Below are 11,694 nucleotides of genomic sequence, written 5' to 3' on the forward strand. Positions count from 1 at the left end.
AGCTCCATTTAACATAACCTGACTAAATAACATGGAACCTACTGAGCTGTGAACAAACAGAAAAGAAAAATGAGGAAAACAGCTATTAAAGCCATAAAAGCTCTCAGTTTAAAAGGAGTAAAGTAATGAAAGTAGGGTCATTCCATTTAGATGCTGCTGCCCTCTTGTGGTCAGAGATCAGATTGAATGCTTTAGATGATGTAGCGTTTTCCTCAGTCTTTAACATTACGTTGTAGAACGACAACAGTTTAATAGAAGTATGAAGATTTTATATTACAAGAAATATACAGTGTTCTGAAGGGCTGTAGACATTACTGGAAAAGTAAATAAAAATGTTCCTACATTAGTGTCAGCAGTGCATTTGAAACAAACAGTAATAAGAGGCTAAAAGAGCTTTTATAGTGTTATCAGTGAGAGTAATATACACTGATGTTCTGCTTTTGATTCTACATTTACTTCTATCACTTTGCTGAACATCAACAAAATAGTTCAGAATTTCATTGTGAGTCTGGAAGTGGTGATCAGAGTGATAACAGTAGTGATATCAGCTGAGCTGTGTTTAACACTCATTAATGCTCTTCTCCCCAAAAGACTGTGTGATAAGGATGTATATCTTCACCACTAAGGTCGATTCGATACACATCTCGATACACTGCCACCGATACGATATAATTGCGATACTCTGAAACCCCTTGTTGATACGATGCGATACAAATCACTCCTGTTCACGATATGATGCGATTCAAAAATGATTTGATAACGATATGACTTAATTATATGAGGATTCGGTTTGATAACTGATCATTCGATACAGTTAGTTGAGGTTTGAGGATGTATTAGCCTAACCCATCAGTTTTCTTAACTCAATAGCATTGTGTGTGACATTGTGTGTGAGTAAAAAATGCCCTTTGTGGTATTTTATACCTTGGGTCTAAGATGTGGACCAGTTGTTTAAATCCCTCATTCTCTACGACGCTGTAGGGCTGAATATCTTTGCAAATCAAGTAGGCTATGGCATCAGTTATGGCTTGGGAGCGAGCAGAGTTAGCTGCCAGGGCGTTTTGCCTAAATAAACTTGCGATAGACCCGTCACCTCCTTTGCTACTGCTCAGTGTGGCTCGTGTTTCAGCAGGATCCGAAGAAAACGAGGGGCTAGCGGCCGCAGAGACGTCCACACCGTGCCGTCTTTCATGTGTGTCGCCAGGTTCGTTGTGCTACTAACGTATTTGATAGCCCCACGGCATTGTTTGCAGATTGCGTGCGTCTTGTCAAGTTGACCACCTCGCTTAAAAAACCCGAAATATTGCCACACGTTTGATTTGTGTGTCTTTTTCGGTGCATTAAATCTCTTTGTCGTTGCTAATGCTCTCGTTTCCCTCCATCTTTGTTGTGTACGTCTGCGTGCTTGCGTCAGTACCTGAGGACACGATGGTGCATTTATGTGGCCTCGAAAAAAAAAAAAACAATAAAAATAAAAAAATATGTTACCTCTGAAAATACGTTAGAATAAGGAATAAATACTGGAAAACAAAACACCCGATGTAACCATGGTATTTGCCGATGCAAAAAGGCTAGAGGAGATGCACCGTAAATTCGCCCGCAAATTAAACCCGATGCACGTTGAATCTACCGGTGCAGTCGAATCGGTGAATCTCCCCATCCCTACTGTGTGAAGAACACGGCTGTCTGATGAAGAACCTCTTTCATGATGATGATGATGGTGTGAGTGAGTCTCTCTGAATATTCCTGCTGTAACACTGAGTTTAATCTAAAAGAGGCCCCATCAGGGAACTTCACTCCCTTTTATTAGTGTTAATATGATGGATTATTGTATAGCGATCAAGCAGATCATTCAGTTTCCTATAAGAACAGATTTCTGCCTGTCATGGTCATTCAGCTTAGAAAGTCTATAAATTGTGTTGTTCAGATGGACCAATTGAGAAAGAGCTACCAGATATTTACAGATATTCCCACATTGAACGCTGTAATTAAAATGTAAATGTATTATTTCCTTTAGTTCTGCGAAGTTCATCACTGATAGTTTTCTATGCAGTTAAAGCAGAGGAGAAAGAACCTGCCCTGCGTGTATTTATAAACATCATTTTCAACACGGATTTCTGTACAATGATCATTTGTTGACTTTCCATAACAGTTAATAATCTTTCCTCTTTCTGTTTAATCATCATTACTTTAATTATTACGGAGATATTTTGAAAGAGAAAGAAAGAAAAAGCTGTTGCTGTAATGACCATTAAAACAGAGATTCTTTACTGAATATGTAGCAGAAAACACATGACATTGTTATTACTGTTTGTTTTTGTTTAAATATTGATATATAAATCGTTAGAGATCATAACAAACTGGAAACTGTAGGCATATTTTAATTATTTGCTTTTTCATTGGTCACTCTCAGAGTTCTCTGATCAAATCTGCCCCTGTCTGTTACTGATAAATGATATTTTGGCAGGATTTGGAAAAGTGGTTCAGCTGGAAATCTGACAACACAGCCTGGTACCAGACTGGTGGAAGTGAACTCAGAGAACCTGTAGAGAGTAGAATTACCAGAGAACCTGTAAAGAAGAGAATTACCAGAGAACGTGTAGAGAGGAGAATTACCAGAGAATCTGTAGAGAGGAGAATTACCAGAGAACGTGTAGAGAGGAGAATTACCAGAGAATCTGTAGAGAGGAGAATTACCAGAGAACGTGTAGAGAGGAGAATTACCAGAGAACCTGTAGAGAGGAGAATTACCAGAGAACCTGTAGAGAGGAGAATTACCAGAGACTCTGTAGAGAGGAGAATTACCAGAGAACGTGTAGAGAGGAGAATTACCAGAGAACCTGTAGAGAGGAGAATTACCAGAGAACCTGTAGAGAGGAGAATTACCAGAGACTCTGAGAGGACATTGGAGGGGTAGGCCCAGTAGGAAGAACTGGGGAAAGATCTGGCTGGATCCTAGGACTTGGGGAGAACTCCTTCTCCCTCATTTCCAATTCACGCAACCGAATCTCTCTTTCCAGCTCGATCTCCATTCGACGAGAAGCTAGCTTGTATTCAAACTCAGCTTTTCTCTGCTCTGCCCTCTCCTCTCGCTCCATCTCCAACCGGGCGAACCGCACTTTCAAAAGAGCCTCATCCCTAGGCCCAGACGACAAAGAATGTGGCACAAACTTAGGCAGTGTTGCCTGCATTTTAGGAGGTGTACCTACACTCCCCTTCACCAACACAACTGGGGTACATATATCACCCTCATGCTCCTTAGCAGAGGTACCAGCAGAAGCAGGGAGCACACCTTGTCCAGATTGACTTAGAAGACCAAGCTCTACCAATTTATCAACCACAAGCTTCTTTATTTCCTCTTTTCTGAACTGTTTGGAAGCCAAAACACCAATATGCTCACAAATGCTCAAGAACTCTGGCTTACGAAAGCCATCTAACTGCTCCAAGCTAGAAGTAGCCAAAAATGCCTGCACCTCGAATTGAGCCATGACAAAACCACCAAAACCTCAAAACACCACAAAAAAAATAAGCCATCTACCAATAACGGGTCAATAGACAATGCAATCCCGGACGAGCCCCCATATGTTACAACCCCTATCTGTCTAGGGGTAAGAGGAGTCTATAACATGGGAAGATGGGTGACTAAACATATGGCTGGGTATAAATTGCAAGCAACAGTTGAAGAGGGAGAACCACAAACAACTTAGTAGCTTCAACCGTTTACTATCACCAAACCAGCTGTTTTGTTTTGTTTATACATACATATACAATATATACAAAAACAAAATGACGGCACCAAAAGAAAGAACATAACAAAAGAAAACCAACCTTAAACTAACTAAACTGTGGAATTATTAGCCTTAGTATTGTTCATATTACTCTTTTAAGATGTATTATGTCTTGCATTGAAAGCTTAATGGTTATATTGTACAATTCTAAGAGCTAAGAGTCAGCACATAAGGCTGTGTGCTGACTAATGTTGGAATACACAAGGACGTCAGATAACAGGAAATACCTCGAAGCTAATAGTAGTAGACACTGGGATTAGCACACCACACATGTGGTTCATCTGGTCAGATAAGCAGAGCCATTGTCTGGAAATTGGGGGGAGTTGGTAAACACAGGGAATACCTTAAGCTGACCTTGCAGACGCACTCACGTCTCGAGCGCATCCTTAAACTTTTATGATGTGGATTAGTGAGATGGCCTAACACACACATTTGGAGGCTTGATGGAATCTACTGATATCTTGGGTAAGGAAGGAGCGGTCATGCGACTATAAGAAGGGAGTCAGATGAGAAGGGGTCAGAGCTTACTTGGGAGATACATGATGCATGTTCTCTGTTTGTAACCTCTCCAGAATTCTGTAATAAAACCGTTTGTTTCACTTCAGTCTGATCTACTCGTCTCATTTATTTTGCATCAACGAACACGCAGGACTGGTTTCGTCCACAATTTGATGACCCCGACGTGATGCAAAGGAGACCATTGGAAAAACAGGCTTGATCTTTCTCCTCCATTACTCATCACAGGCGCGCCATTTACTCAGGTTGGCAGAAACCTATTTAAATAAATTCTGCATATTGACAACTGCTAAATTATGGATGGGTAAAAGAGGTTGGATCAGGTGATTAAATTTAAAGGACTGAATTGGAACAAACATAAGGTAAAAATATACTGAGTGATTAATAAGGTATTGGGTCTGTGGTTTTTTGCCGGGAATTGGTGAACCCCTCCCGTCATCTGACGAGTGAATGGGATAAGGACTGGGTTGAAAGTCCCTGGGATTGGCTCTCCCTAAAACAGGGTTGGAGTCCCTGAGGTTCAAGTCCTCTAAAGTACCAGGTTGGAGACCCTGAGGTTCAAGTCCTCTAAAAGTATCAGGTTGGAGTCCTTGAGGTTTGAGTCCTCTAAAGTACCGGGTTGGAGTCCCTGAGGGTGGTCCTCTAAAGTACCGGGTTGGAGTCCCTGAGGGTGGTCCTCTAAAGCGCCCATTCGTGATAAGTTTGAAGTTCCTCACATGCAACAAACCTAACGGTGACAACTGAGCATTGTGAGTTGAGCAAGTAAAACTTCGAAGACGTCTTGGTGAGTACCAGTTTTTGATCAACATGGCTGAATACAGTAAAAGAGATTTAGAAAAGAATTGGATAATACAGTTGGAGTGGGGAATTGGCAATGGAAAACATTGGAGAGACAGATAATCATTTTGGCTAAAGCGGTTTATGACTTAGAGATAGACCCAAAAAAAAAAAAAAAAGTGGAAAAAAGTGAAGGCAGAAACGGAGAAACTGGATGTTGGATAAAGAACTGTCTCCCCATGACCAGATTTCCTTGGGACAGGCGTTAAATGATTTTACAGCTAGAGCAATAAAGGAATTAGACGAGGCTAAGGCAGAACATGAAAAGGCAGGAATGTTTAAGAAGGGAAAAGCCAGGAAGAGGTTATCAGAAGCAGAACAGGAAATAGTTAAGGTCAGAAGGTTGAAGTGCACATATAATGGCAACCTGGATAGAATGGTAAGTATCCCCAAGTATCCCCACCCTCCTATGATAACCTAACGCCAGGCATTTTGACATGGACACCTGAGCTAGAGCAGGCGTTCATTGAACTAAAACAGTAACTAGCGCATGCGGCTGACCTTGCTAGACCAGACTACACCATGAAAGGAGACAGGTTATCTCACCAGTGCAGGCAAACCCATAAAACACAAGGAAGAGTTCTTAGCACTAGAGAAAGCGATACAACTACCAAAACAGGTTGCCATCATAAAGTGCAAGGGACATCAGAAAGGGGACTCATTGGTGGAAAGAGGTAATGAGGCAGCAGACAAGGCAGCAAAGGAAGCAGCAGGTTATAAAAGAACGAAGTTGGCAGATGGTGTTGAAGGAAGGTGAACCATGGGAACCAATTCCGACAGGAGAAAAGCTCAGGCAAGTCCAGGACCAGGCTAGCCCAGAAGAAAAGACTATTTGGCTGGATAAAGGTGGTAGAAAGAGTGAATTAGTCTGGGAAGGTCCCACTGGACTTTGGTAAAAGCAGGGCTGGGAGAAGCTCATGGGTTGGCACAAGTAGGAAAGGTACAGATGAGGGAAAACTTGAAAGGATGGTGGCATCCATTTCTAACCGCTATGATAGCCACACATGTAAAAGAATGTGAACTATGTAATGTAAATAATGTGGCAAAAAACTTGCAAACCAGGGGTAGGAAAATTCCCTAAGCCCAATGGCCTGGAGGAACATATTCAGATAGATTATACAGATATGATTCAGACAGTCAGGAAGTACAGGTATCTGTTAATGTTCGTGGACGTATTTTTGGATTGGGTGGAAGCGTTCCCCACTATGAGGAAAGATAGCAAATCAGTCCGTAAAATGTTGATCAATCACTGGATTCCCCAACACGTGTTTCCCAAAAGAATTCACTCAGATAATGGTACTCACTTAATAAGTAACGCCTTGGCATGGGTAGAACAAGTACTAGGCCTATAGCTTCTTAAATGGTAAGATATCTGTAGATTAGTCACTGTGTGAAAATTGGCTTTGAGAAATAGTCGGATTTGGCTTGATAAAATTTGGGGAACACCCCGGCCCCAGGGAATTGGGTAGATAAAGTTAATAAAGAAAAGTGAATGGTGGCAAAAGCATGCTATAGTAATGTATGAATGAGTCGACTTTAAGGAAAATGCTGAGCTCGTTCTGTGTGTGTTGTATAGTTTTTTGTTCTTAGAGAAAAAAAGAAGAGAAAGGGGGATTGGTCTCTCTCTCTTTTTCTCTCTCCCTCTCTGTGTGTGTGTGTGCGTTGTGTGTGTGTGTGTGTGTGTACACGAAGCTGGACTTCGTCTGTGTGTCAGCCCCTCCTTTTCTGAGTAAGGTGTGTGTGCGCAGATTTGGGTCTGTGTGTGTGTCTGAGCGCCACCCCTCCCTCTTCTCTTTCTGGGGGTGAAGCGTTTATGTTCTCTGACCTGCTGTGTGTCTATAGAGTAACTTTATGAGAGTTGAGGATTGACAAGGAATGATATTTGCTTTATTTAGTTAAAACTTAAGGAGCCTTTGTAGGGGACTTTGCTGAAAAATTAAAATAAATAAATAAATAGATTTATGAGCGTCTTATATGGAGGACAATTAAACTTAAAATCACTAGTTAAAGTAAGTAATGTTTATAAAATTTGAATATTATTAATGTGAGGAGGAAAAGTCGTATAGATGAGGAGTCCTATGTTTTGTTTTACATTTATATGGTTATAAACAACAATGAGTCTTCTTTGGGAGACAAAAGAGGACCTTTGATTATATCATGGACATCTAAGAGTTAAGTAAAATCTATGAACCTCTTTTCAGAGACGTCGATAATATATATATAAATGAGATGAGCTCCCAAGAAAGGACAGAATAGTTGGTGAAGTAAATAACCAGTGTGCTGACAGATAAGTGTATAAATGTGTGCATTGTTAAAAGAATGGATTGGGATTAACTCTTTGTTGTGTCATACTCACTTTTGTTTGAATGAGCAGGAGAGAGCCAGATGACTGTGGGTGGAGAACCAGTGCATTACCTAACCTGAGCTCCATTGAAGACATCTGTGGGTGACTAAGAGGCTACTGTTTTATCCACAAACTCTTTCACAAACTTAGAAATTAGTATTTAGATGTAAGTGCATTTAATTCTAGCTAGCACTGTTTATAAATCTTCAGTGTGTGTTCATTTATTGATGAATAAAGAAATTTGTAATTAACAGTAAGGGTTAATAAGGGAACTGTTAAAAAGACAAAAAAGCAAACTAAGGTGTTAAATGTAATTACTCCGGTTGATGTTGTGCAGAAGAGTTTATGGTGGGAACACAGCCAGCCATAGGAGGTATCAGGAGACTTTTAGCTAATCTCCTAGGGGATCCAGCTATGGACGAGATTCTACAGAAAGCTGGACTAAATTGATGTGTGGGGACTGCTGAGAATGATCCAGAGCTGTTTTCTGCAGTTTGAGGTCGAATGTAGAGAGCATTGAGTGATACATTTCCAACAAATGCGCATCCTGATAATATTCTGATTGAGCCACTGGGACTGGAAGAAAACCCGAGAGCTTATGTGTCAAGAGCCCTTCAAGTGTGGAGAAATGTTATAGGAAATGATCCGGATTTGAATCAAATGGAACAGTCCATTTTGCGAGCCAAAATACAGAAGAGGTTGCCCCTACCAGTGACGAGCAAACTGGCAGAGGTGGTTGGCCTTGGAAGTATGGCAAAAGGTGTGAATACAGATCATATAGCCAACCAGGTGGGGATGACAAGAAGAAGGAGAAGAAGCAGGCTTTGGTCAAATAGAGTCAGTCTCTGCTAAATCAGCTATCATCACAACAATAGCTGAGTCAGGTTCAGCTCTAACTATCGCAGTTATCATTGATACCTCCAGCTGTTGCATGCTCTGATGAAGCACATGGGTTAGCTTATGTTGCAAGAGGGGAAGTTAGAAGTGAAATCACAAAGGCGTATGGGTTTTGGGCACCAAACTTACTTGAGCAGATTGATTATGTCATAGGTAGGTGCACAATCTGTTGGAGAAATAATGTTCGGAAGGGTATGATAGTTCCTCCTGGTCACATTCCGACTCCAAGGGGTCCTATGCATGAGTTGTTGTGGATTTTTGTTGGCATCATAAAACCAGTTGAAGGGAAAAGATATTTATTAGTGGTAATAGCTTTATCAGTACCTAAATTTTGTGTAAAGAAGTCATAGGTAGATAGGGACTTCCAGATCTCCTTAGATAATGGGAAAGAGTTTGTGGATAAGATAGTAAGAATGATTTTGCAAAATTGGGGATTAGACAACGTCTTGGAGCAGTTTACCATCCATAAAGTCAAGGGAATTGTGAAAAAATGAATGCTAGTTTGAAAAATCGCATTGCCAAAATCTGTCAGCAGACAGGTTTAAATTGGGTAGCAGCACTCCCATTAACATTAATGATGAAGACGAGGATGAGGTGGAAGAAGGTGAACTGGTGGAAGAATATTCTTTTTGAATATTTAATCATTTTATATTCATTCTTAGTGGATCTGGCATTATCTTATGGAGTTGTGATTCGCATATGATGTGTCTGTTGTTTTTCCCAAGGACTCGCTGTTGTTTTCTTTCCCTTTTAGAAAGAAAGGGGGGAGGTTTAGTGTTTGGAGATCGGGATGCGTTGAAGGGGTGCACACCTTCATGGATGGATGATAAAAAAGGACTGAGAGACTCTGAACAAGAAGGTCTACACCCAACACCATCAACACCACTTGGGAGTCGACATGTGGAAGAGTTTCAGTCTGATACATTGATGTGTTTATATGTCTTTGCTTGAATACATTGGGACCTCAGATGTGTTTTCTTTTCTTTTTACAAGTTAGGGAAATGGGTTTTAGGTTTGTTATCGGGTCCGATAGGTCGACTAGCCCGCTAACGAACATTATTTTAATTTGTTTATTTTTGGGGTTCCATATGTATTAGCTTAAGTCAACTGCATACATATTTAATTTTTCTTTTAACATTGGACTGGAGTTCCATAAAGGAGGTTGCTTGTGGCAGGAGAACCGTGAGAGAATTTTTCCTGTCCAAATTGTTTGATGGAAATTTCAGGAAAGTTGGCTGCCTGACAGGTTTTTTCGCTCTCACACTCCAGACAATGTCCAGTTGTTAAGCAAATGTAATGTGTTATATGTGTAGTTGCACTCATGTTCATCTTTTGTTTTTTGAGGCCCTGTACAGCCACGAAGGGGGGAATATGAGGTGTATAGACGATCAACTACGAACAAAGACCGTTGTATTAGTAGATATGGGGGAATAGAATTAGACTACACCCTAGGCAGCTCCACAGCATGGATATTTGATTTGTCATTACCTGCGCAGGTCAGAACTCAACATATAGAGGTTACGATGCTATGTCTGAATGTTGACCTTTCGGGTGAAAGGTCAAAAGGGGGAATTGTGGAATTATTAGCCTTAGTATTGTTCATATTACTCTTTTAAGATGTATTATGTCTTGCATTGAAAGCTTAATGGTTATATTGTACAATTCTAAGAGCTAAGAGTCAGCACATAAGGCTGTGTGCTGACTAATGTTGGAATACACAAGGACGTCAGATAACAGGAAATACCTCGAAGCTAATAGTAGTAGACACTGGGATTAGCACACCACACATGTGGTTCATCTGGTCAGATAAGCAGAGCCATTGTCTGGAAAATGGGGGGAGTTGGTAAACACAGGGAATACCTTAAGCTGACCTTGCAGACGCACTCACGTCTCGAGCGCATCCTTAAACTTTTATGATGTGGATTAGTGAGATGGCCTAACACACACATTTGGAGGCTTGATGGAATCTACTGATATCTTGGGTAAGGAAGGAGCGGTCATGCGACTATAAGAAGGGAGTCAGATGAGAAGGGGTCAGAGCTTACTTGGGAGATACATGATGCATGTTCTCTGTTTGTAACCTCTCCAGAATTCTGTAATAAAACCGTTTGTTTCACTTCAGTCTGATCTACTCGTCTCATTTATTTTGCATCAACGAACACGCAGGACTGGTTTCGTCCACAAAACCAAAAATACTCTTACCTTAGTAAATAAATAAAAAAAACCAAATAACTAACTACTCTAAACCTACTCTAATAAATCAAAACATACACAGGATGGTGCCCGCCCCTTACCTAATGTGTCTACACAATTAGAGGCCTACATGAATATGAAGGCATGCATGGGCGCGCCCTTCCTTACCTGCCCAGCTCGAGAGAAATAAAACAAAACTCTAATGTTTTCCTCAAAACATATAAGCATGGGAATTTTATAAACGGGAGAATTACCAGAGCTCTTGTAGAGAGTAGAATTACCAGAGAGCTTGTAGAGAGTAGATTTACCAAACAACTTGTAAACAGGAGAATTACCAGAGAACTTGTAGGGAGGAAAACTACTACTCTTCAATGTCTTATGGTTTTCTCAAACCCTAGAGGGCCCTCCCGAGTGAGTCCAAAATGAATGGGTTGATAAGGAAAATTTGACCAAAATCATAGTTTACGCTTAAATGCGTAAATATTTTAATGTAAAAGAATGGAATCATTTCCTGAACACTGAATATAATGAAACGAGTTTTAAGAGTTTAAAACGGCGCCTCATGCATGTCCATGACGTCAGTTAGCGCGACCAGCCAATGAGCTGCTCCGCTCGCCAGTCAATCATCCCGCTCTAGCAGTAAAGCCCGCCTCCTGCTGCCCAAAACACGTTCGCTGTAGAAAAAAGGAAACATATAGGAATGATTTCTTTGTTTTTTAGTGAAATACATTCTTATACTTTCTAAAATTAAAGAAACGTCCTGGACAAGTAATTGGAAACTATTTTAACTCTTCGTTTTTAGCCGTTGAGCTCCATTCACTCCCATTCATTGAGGACTCACTCGCGGGCGCCCCCTGCTGGATCAGCAGTCCTGTATTTGCTATAACGGGAGGAATGGGGAGTGACCAGCCGGCTATGGTGAAAGTAGTCGGTGCTTCTTCCTCTCTGGACGCTGTGGAGAGCCGTGTGTAAGATTAATGGTTTAAACTAGGTCTTATTATTGAAGCGAATCGTGAAGTAAGGAGGCTCACGTTAGTGGAGAATCCCGCGGAGGGAAAACTTTTATTTTACGAGACAAAAACGAAACTTAACTCGCTTCCAAAACAACAACTGAACTAC

The 11,694-nt window shown here is 40.9% G+C and overlaps 1 long non-coding RNA gene across 1 annotated transcript; it reads right to left on the bottom strand.

Moving 5' to 3' along the window:
• Positions 1-11,138: 11,138 nt before the first annotated feature.
• Positions 11,139-11,691, bottom strand: LOC108429713. The gene is made up of 3 exons (XR_001858028.1): positions 11,607-11,691; positions 11,417-11,527; positions 11,139-11,249 (listed from the first exon to the last, which is right to left on the bottom strand). It is a non-coding gene; the product is annotated as an uncharacterized LOC108429713 (long non-coding RNA).
• Between the last annotated feature and the right edge of the window lie 3 nt (positions 11,692-11,694).

The sequence above is a fragment of the Pygocentrus nattereri genome, chromosome 23 (genome assembly GCF_015220715.1).
Source record: "Pygocentrus nattereri isolate fPygNat1 chromosome 23, fPygNat1.pri, whole genome shotgun sequence".
In the NCBI taxonomy this organism is placed as follows: Eukaryota; Metazoa; Chordata; class Actinopteri; order Characiformes; family Serrasalmidae; genus Pygocentrus; species Pygocentrus nattereri.